Consider the following 9,677-nt stretch of genomic DNA (forward strand, 5'->3'; position numbering starts at 1 on the left):
CCTTACTTTGCTTCTTGACCAGTATAGCCTACTCACTATTTTAGTGACAATCAACAAAAAGACAACCACTTAATACCTCTTGATCCTTGTATTAACTTCCACCCATGCACTTAGACACTTCCTAAACTCTTCTCTAACTTTTCCCACACCCTTCATGCATATCCAAGTCATCAAATACAACTTCTTAATCAAACAAAACAAAATTAACTTGTGATTTTTTCCTATAATAGTCCGATTGATTCTCTGCAACTCTTTGTTTTGTTTGACCTCCTTGGAAATTCTTGCCTTAACCAATACATCCACCATCTGAAGGACATTTTTTCCCCATCTTTGAATTACTTTCATTTCCAACACACCCTTTAACTATGGACAAAGCCTCTTTATCATCATTGTGACTATCTAAATCCTTCCCTATGACTGTCTAAACCCTTCCTTGTGACTGTTACTGTCACTTTCTTGTCATTTAATACATGTTTCCTAAAAAGTTTAGGAAAACAAAATATAGTTTTTTTACATCCTAATAGATGAGTTAAAGGCCTTATTTCATGTAGATCCTATTGGAAAACTACATTTATTGAATCTAAGGATTGACATTAGAGAACATCAGCTAAAGAGAATCCAAAATATGCCCAGGTTATACATATAATCTTGATAAAGGAAAATAATATTTTCAAGTTGCAATACCACTAACTTGAATAAAACATTCTTTGACACCAAAAGAAATTTGGAACATAGCACCTACTCCCTTTACAGGATGATATATTTAGTCTTCTTCTCTATATTGTATATTGTTAAAGGGCTTACCATTCTCCATCTTGATAAAGTGTGTCTTCTTATCTTATCAGTTGATGAGCCTAAGGGGATTTCTAATGAATAGTTCATAAGGAAAACACTTGTTGAAGGTTTTGTAAATACGGTTGCAAGAAGAGCAGATTTAACCATGGAGGAAACTTTGTAGTTAAGAGCGCTCAATCTGGAGTAATACTGGGATGGGTGACCTCCTAGGAAATCATAGGGCTTCACCTTTGTGAACATTATCTAGATCTAATAAGTACTAAGTGCTCCATTTATTCTCATGAGATATGGATTCGTGTGAATCACTACTCATGAAACATGGGTCAATGAGTTTGACTCAAAAAAAGGTTAAATCCTAATAGAAATATCACAATTGTATATTATATTTTTAACATAGTAGTGTGTTTATGCTATAGTGGTGGAATTTCATTTTATCTACAATGTTTAGTTTTCCTATCTTGTAAGTTGTAGTGATATTTTTGTTTGTATGCAGGGATATTAAGCAAAGACAAAAATGTTAATTTCCAACCAATAGCGATTACAAAGAGATATTAGAAAAGTGTTGTTTCGGTGTAGATTACAATCATTTCCAAGACCTGCGTATGGAGTCCAAGAGGCGTAACAAGACATTGGACTGAGATGGAGAAATGCTAATGAATTATACATGGGAATTCAATAGTAGGATACACTCATTAGCAATGACAAAAATATTCAAGAGGGCGTGATTTATAGTGAAGACCCAGACGTAAAAGATGTGACAGAGATTAGCAGATATTGAACAGTATATAATTGATGGAAGAGAGCTGAACAGTGTATACATTCAGCAAGTAGAGATTTGATGATAACAATTGAATAAGTATAGTGATCAAAGGCTTTGATATGGGAAAAGGGAAGTCATAATTACCTAAATCTTGTGGGCTTACTTAGTTAATATCACAATGATATTAGTGTGAAGTGATAATCAAAGACAATATCAGAGATACCTATTGAACCGATGATGAACATTATATCTAGTGATTAATTTCAAAAGAAAACTCCAATATTAGACATCCAATGAATCTGAGACCAGTTTCCAATGAATGGTCAATCAACTGCTAAAGACCAATTCAACAGATATGAATCTAATCAGCAATCAATTCAAATCCAGTCTACGGTGACTTAGCAATAAGAAAGTTTTACACATCTTGGAATGGATAGATCAGTATACATATATATGCAACTTGGATTTAATACAAAAGGAGTTAGGAATCTTGTTATAGTGTAGTGAACAAGTCGGTTGTGTAGATAAAGGGATAGATTAACATTAGTATATCCATTCAAAATGTGAATCATGAGTAATAAGGAAGAAAGAATATTTACATTGGATGGAGAGAACACCAAATCATAATAGAACTAGTTCTAAACACAAAATATCACTTATTCATTATAGAGGAGATAGAGTACTAATTAGATATAGTTCATATGGAAATAAGGAGTTAAGAAAATGGATGAAAAGAACAGAGATTATTAGTTATTCATTTGGAAAGAGTTATCTTGTTAAAAGAATATCAAGGTATTCAGTTATAACTAGATCCATCTTACAATCCTTAGTCAATGGAATTTATGATTCAAAGACAAAATTAGGGCAGATATTGTAGACACCTAAAAAATCCTTTAGAAAATAAAGTATTTTTATTTTCTAAAAAAGTCCTGATGACATCATCATTTATTAATTAATTATTTAATTAATTAATTAATTGATTTTTATGCCATTAAATCCCTTTATCTTAATTAAAAATATTTAATTAAGGAATCCCTCCCAAAAATGTTTAAATCTTATTTAAACATTATTTCCTTATTTATTAATTATTTAATTAATAAATTGACCAAAAAACCCAAAATAAATAAAAAATTTATTTTTTGCCCAAAACTTGGCCAATTTCCTTAAGACCACTAACCTCTTCCAAAATCTTCTAATCCTTCTTTAATTTTGATTAAAGGCTAATCCCATCATTTGCTACCCCTAATCCCAACTCAAAATATTTAATTAAGATTAAATATTAATCCTCATGTTTATTAAAAAAGTTTTAATAAATATCTCCTCAACCCAAACCCTTGAAATAAATAAAATTTTATTTATTTCCTAAAAATCTAATTTATCCTCATCCTAAGAAGTTCTAGACTCTTCTAGAAAGTTTTCATCCTCATCCTAGGAAATTCTAGACTATTCTAGAAAGTCTTTATCCTCATCCAAAGTCTAGACTCTTCTAGAAGATGTCTTTAAACCTAATCCTAATCCCCTCCTAACCTTGTCACATTCCCTAAACATGGGTTAAAACTTACTAACCCAAGCCAAAGTTAACAAATATCTCCTCCTTCACCCACCCTCATTAAATGCCATCCACTTGCCTATCCCTAAGCTAATCCTAAACCATCCTAATCCATCCTCTAATCATTTGCATAAGCTTAAACAAGCTTAAAACCTTCTTAATCAAGTCCAAGTTGAAATTGCTCTCATCACCCTCAAAATATCTCAACCATAAAACTTTATGAAGTCCACTAGGTCATAAATGACTCTTACAAGCCCTTTTATTGCTCTTACAAGTCATTATGAGGGTCTTTATGAAGATTTTATCCCTTGAGCCTCCCTTTTTGACTCATCCTTCCCCTTTCCTCCATCCTCTCACCATGTGACATGTGTCACTCCTTGATTGGCTATAAGGAAGCACAATCCATGTGCTCTCTTCTCATGCAATCTGAGCCCTCCATGAGCTTTTTCCCATCCTTGCGTCTTAGCCCTCAATCCCTCAAGCCTCTTGCCTATAAATTGGATCCTTCCCCTTTGCAAAATAACACAATCCATGAAGTAAAGTTATAATGCTATTTTGAGAGCCAAATCCATACTAAAGCCATCTATCCACACCAAAAATCCACAATCATCCATTGAAGCCTTTGGAAGCATATTGAGCATACATCCTATCCATTTAGATAAAGCCACTCAACAAGAGAGCTTCTCATTGAGAGAGCCCATTAATGGCTCATATTTTCAATTGAGAGCTCATCTTAGTCTATCTTGAAGTTTATGAATTTTGTTTAGTTTGTAGAAGCTTTATTTAAATTTGGTTTCTATTAGCATACTAACATTGCTCATATATAGATATAGCAAGGGACATTATAGAATAGGCATGTTGCATAGATGGGCCAGTGGATTGCATTTATGTTGCAGCTTAGTGCAGATTAGTCAAGACCATATTTGGTTGTTCCAACATTGGAGGATTTTACAACCACATAATGGACTATTCTCAGCTACCATGTGACCTCCCTAAATCATATACCTCTACATTATTTCTACTACGCTACTTCTACTATCAAATCTAACTATAAAACTTGAATATCATTCACCATAAATCACTCCTATAGGTGTACATTCATCATTTATAATCAAATTCAATTATTGTGAGTTTTAAAATTGTGTATCTTAGTGATTTTAAGTTATTCAAGTATTACAAAATTGATATAAAAATAAAGGATATAACATTTAACGTAGACCCATGAAAATTCTCTACCTAGGGCTTCATTCTTGAATGATTGTAGGCAATTTGAGGGTTAATTCATTTAATTCCAATCATATTAACACTTGCATGAATTCTGCCTCATATCAAACATCAACTACTTCTTTTCATTTCGGTTAGCCATTTGATTGGAGGAAAAATTATCTAGTACTTAGAGTAATGACACTCTTGATGCATTCAAAATGTACTTGTATGGCATTGTGCTATATAAATATGGAAGGATAAATCAGCCTATGATGTTCTTGTGATATCTTTTAATGCATATACATGGAGTCGGAGTGTCTGGTTTGAGCTATAGGCTTTATGTACAAATATTAGTATCCTAAATAGGCTTGAGTTGAAAGATTATTGGATGAAAGATTTTTGTTCTTGTAAGTGCTTACTTGGAACTCCACAAAATTATTGAAGGTTTAGAAAAATATATGATGTTACAGGAATATTTCCTTTCAGAGAGTATATTTCAAGTCATATCAGCATCAATATTTTATAATTCAAGTGATTATAAGAGAGATGAAAGCTTATATATGGATATGCTCAAGTATGATGCCTATCATATTGACAGTATGGATATCTTTACAAACATATAATATCTAAAAGAATTATTCACTTCTCTACCTAGCATATAAAGTATTTTTTTATTGAAATATATAGGCCTAAGTCCATTTTTATAATTTGAAATTATTGTCGTCTCAAAGGTCAGCATGAAAAGATTGTTTTGTATTTCATGTGGGCAATAAAGATGAAAAAGAACTATCTAGAGGAAACTTCATAGTTAAGCGCACTCAAGCTAGAGTAGTACTAGGATCAGTAACCTCTCGTGAAGTCCCTATGCTTCACCTCTATGACAATCACCTAGATCTAATGAGTACTAAGTGTTCCATTTATTCTCAGGAGAGATGGATTCATATTGAATTACTACTCATGAAATATGAGTCAATGAGTTGGATTCAAAAGCTACATAGTTAAATCTTGGCAGCAATATCACAATTTGACTTGATGTGAAAATTATCTCCTACATATCAAAAGAACTACCTTTCAGCATGGGCACTTATGGGGCAAGAATATGTTGAAATTAAAAATACTCTAGTCGATGTTGATGCTTACTAATGAGTTATTGATATAAATCAAATAGACTATTATGTGATATGATTTAGGAAAAAAATTGTGAAATTTTATCCATGCTCAACTATGTTCTTTACTATTATCAGAAAGCAACTTTTTTGGGTCTTGATGATGCTCGCTTGTGAATTGATATTTATAATTTATATGATAATGAGAAATTGCAAATGCTTGATCAAGCCATGAAGTATTATATTAAGGATTTAAGAAACATGCATCTAGGGTGCCATGATGAAGCTATTACAAAATGAATCTTGACAACAAGAAAATTAATAGAATTATTTTCCAAAAAATGATTGAAGCACTATTGTACCTTGCAAATACTTTTAATAAAATAGGAAAAAGTGATTTTCTTTATACCTGGAAATACTTTGAACCTTATCCAATGTGATTGAATGCAATTTTATCTTTGGTATTCTTGTTACCAAGTGGAGGAGCATACCCTGTAAAACCTGCCCACAAAGAAAAATCTAACAAATTGTCATTTTTCACTAAAATATATCATACAAATGTAATTTACTAACGCACTGTATTAAAGAGATGGTTCTTTTAGTTTATATTCTTATCTACTAAAATATTAAGATAGGGGAAAAGAATGAGAAACTGATTACCATTTTTCCTATCAAAATAATATGCAATATAATAACCCTAATGTTTGACAAACCTTACTAAGAAATTAGTATTCCTTTACATAAGGAATCATGGTGAGGTAAGGGAAGCAATGAATCTGTGGAAGAGTAAACATGTACAACATCTATGGAATCTTCTACCACTTTGGTGGTGTTGGTTTAAGCAACCCTGTGCAAAAGCAATGTAAAACTCACAACACACACATTCGGCACTACCCCAATTTTTGAGGTTGTTACACCGAAGCAACCAAACTGTGTCTTGTATTGCCATCAAGCATAACTATGAAAATCAGTTACTCTGTGGAATTTGAAATGCTTTTAGCTTGGCAGATTAGATGACCTTTTCTTAGATTGATTACCTTGACAATAAATTAGTTTTTTCAACGTTAATTATGTAAAAGCTATGTCAAAAATTGACAATAAATTATGCAGAATCCAAAATGAATTCAATCCTAGTTTTTTAACAAATCTATCTACCAGACCCTGTTAATAAATCCTAATATTTGCCTTCCATGCAAGTTCTTTGTCAAATTGGTACTCCATTATAAGGTATCTGCTACTATTACTCCTATTTATTCTTTTCTATCTATTCTAAGAATTATCTTTAATGGTTTACTTCAACATCAATTGCTAATTTTATATCATGTGCACTTATTCTCTCTTTTCTTGTAACCATGGACATAAGAACCCTAGTTTTCATACAAAAGTTTGAAAGAAGAATACATAGTAGAAGATATAACTACAAAGATTCTCAGTGATACTTATATCTATTTACCAACTGGTTCTGATAGATCTGGACAGAGTCTGTATTGGATCTTATATTTATATTATTATGTTTATCTTGATATTGATCAAACATCATAAATTCATATGAAATAGTTTTATTTTACAATTATATATATTTCTCTCTTTTCTTTTTATATATAAACACATGAAATTTATAAATTTATTAAAATAAATGTTTTATGAATTCAACCACAGAAATTCACAAACAGGATGTACCCTAACCCCTCCCCAAACTGAACCTACAGTTTAACCTATTATACTTATATTTCAATGTAAATGACACAAGATTATAAATCAACTCATGAAGATATTGTCATTCTACCATTCTTAGATTGGTTTTTCTAACAGTCATTTGGATTGCCATAGACCATAAAACAAGAGGGAAAAGCATGTGCTCTCAAATATAATAAAATGTTGGCACATACCTATCTTCCACATTCCAATTCCAATGGACAAAGTCACCAACACAGATATTATGCCAAGTTATTGATAATAGATTCTAATGCATACATTCAAATGGAAAATATGAAAATAAACAAGTGGAATAGCCTCAGTTATTTACCTTTGGGAACACCCAATTTAGGGAAAACTCTAGTGCATGTTCTTTCTCTGTTGCCTACCTTTCTATGCAATAGTGTTCTCTCTCACATGTGGGGGCAGGGGAGACAAGGATGCTCCTTTGTTGTCTCCTTGGCTATGCAATAGTTCTATAACACCCTACCTCCCTCTCTCTCTATGCAATAGTTTAGAGGTATAATCCACATTTGAAATGTGGAAAGTTACCTTCTCTCTGGAAAGGGGAGGTGAGGGAGATCCTTTCTTGTCTAGTTATCTATCCAATTCTCTCTTTCTCTAGGTAGGTGAGAGGTAGGGGCTCCTTTCTTATCTAATTACTGTCTCTCTAGTGATAGGGAAGGTGTGAGGGAAGTGTACAGATGTTTTTTTGAAATAGAATCATGCTAAAATGAAAAAAAATGAAAAGTGAAAACCAATGTCAAACCACTGATGGATTCCATGATTTAAACATCATCATAGAGATCAAAACTATTGAGATATAAGATTTACATAGCCATTTTCATCACTAAATTGTGAAAGTAAATGTAAGCAAAGTGTCACATCACAATATTCCTACCCATGAAATGCTTACCAGACCCCCAAAATCATCAAAAAGTGTTGTTGAAATCCTTTGTACTTGGGCATCAATCACTAAGTGATCTAGTTCATGGGAATTGGTCTAATCAGCCAGTCTAAGGGCAAACCTTCTTGGTGGCTTTTTTATTCTAGTTCTTACAAGGAATGTACCAGCCTATAAATTGCCTCACATGGTCAGATTCCAGAAAAATAGAAAATGAATCTCAATTATCCTTCTGCAAAAGTGATCAACAGATTATACCTCACTATCTAGTGCATCCATATGCTAAAGTCTTCTCTTGTCTGTTTAATTTCAATTAAGTCCCAAATACTGTTATCAAGGAACTGAGCTTCAATTACTAAATCATTGCAAATACAATGCAATGATTTGAAGTCACCTGGTGAATAAACTACCAATGAAAACAATGGTGAATGAAGAACTTGCAAAAATTTGGAATGGTTTTCTAAGCATGATTTGTAATTATAAAGCTTTGCTTCGAACAAAATGCCACAATCAAAGTGTGAACTAGAGACCCTGTAGTAATGGAGTCGTGTTTCCCTAGCACATGATCTAATTCATCATTCAATGCAAGACCCTGACCAAGAAGCTCGTCGTCCCTGCATTAAATTTGAAATAAAGGTGAACCAGCTAGATAATGGGCTAATAAAACATGCTTTATTGCTAGTGAGAAGCATTAAAAACTAGTTCACTTTGCATTTGTAACCTTGGGCAGGGTCTTAGCAACATGCTCGCATTGAACCTTTGATGTAAAGGAGAAGTACACAAGCTCACAACCCTCAGGAAGGCTTTCTTAGATAAGAATTTTCTAAGCAGACACAAATCCTCACTAATAATGTTGCTACAATTTTCTTATTTAAATCCAATCAAAGTTGTATTATCGTGGGTAGAGGAGACTACTATTGTTTGTGTTTAAGGATCCTTTAGGTTAGTAGAATCACATGCAAACTGGATGTGACATTGTAGTAAGCAAACTGTAATAAGAGCTAGGAGCTTGCCTAGTGATCAGGGCTTGAGACTAGACACTGCATGAAGTATTTGTAGGCATTTGAGTCTCAAGCATCACTAGCTCAAAATCAAACTGAAAAGGAAACTTGGCAAATAAAACTAAAAAAAAATAGTCTTCTTGAGTAAACATCAACATTGTATGAACAATACCATTACAATGCACTATACTTGGTACAAATATATTGTTGGCTGAGTATAAAGAACATTGGTGGTGAATTCAAGTCCAAGCTGCAAAAGCAAAAACATTTACATAAAAATTAAGCAACCCTATCTGGCAAGAAAAGATATATAGAGATTTCCAACTGAAATTAAAAATTGATGCTAAAAAACTTAAACCATAAGAATTGTTCTATAGAATAATAAAGAAGAAAGATGAAGAATCAAACACCTAAAAGATACAATGTTGATGCAGCTTCAGAAAGATCATCCAAAAGACATCATATGCTCAGGCTGAAGGAGCTTTGAGATTCATTACTACACTCAGAATGGGCTCATCTTCAATCTTCTGAAGATTGAAGATGAGCCCATTCCTGAGTGTAGTAATGAATCTCATATAATGCAATCTCATCTATGAAGCATATTAAAAGCTAACAGAGCATCTTCGCTAGCTGATCTCCCTTACGAGCAATAGGAGAATGC

General features: G+C 32.7%; 1 pseudogene; it reads left to right on the top strand.

Annotated features, from left to right (window-relative positions):
• Nucleotides 1-1,870: 1,870 nt before the first annotated feature.
• LOC149564260 (anaphase-promoting complex subunit 8-like) lies at nt 1,871-5,716 on the top strand (annotated as a pseudogene).
• The last annotated feature ends 3,961 nt before the right edge of the window (nt 5,717-9,677 follow it).

This window comes from Cupressus sempervirens, chromosome 4 (assembly GCF_028749045.1).
Source record: "Cupressus sempervirens isolate cs-2001-9-10 chromosome 4, ASM2874904v1, whole genome shotgun sequence".
Lineage (NCBI taxonomy): Eukaryota > Viridiplantae > Streptophyta > Pinopsida > Cupressales > Cupressaceae > Cupressus > Cupressus sempervirens.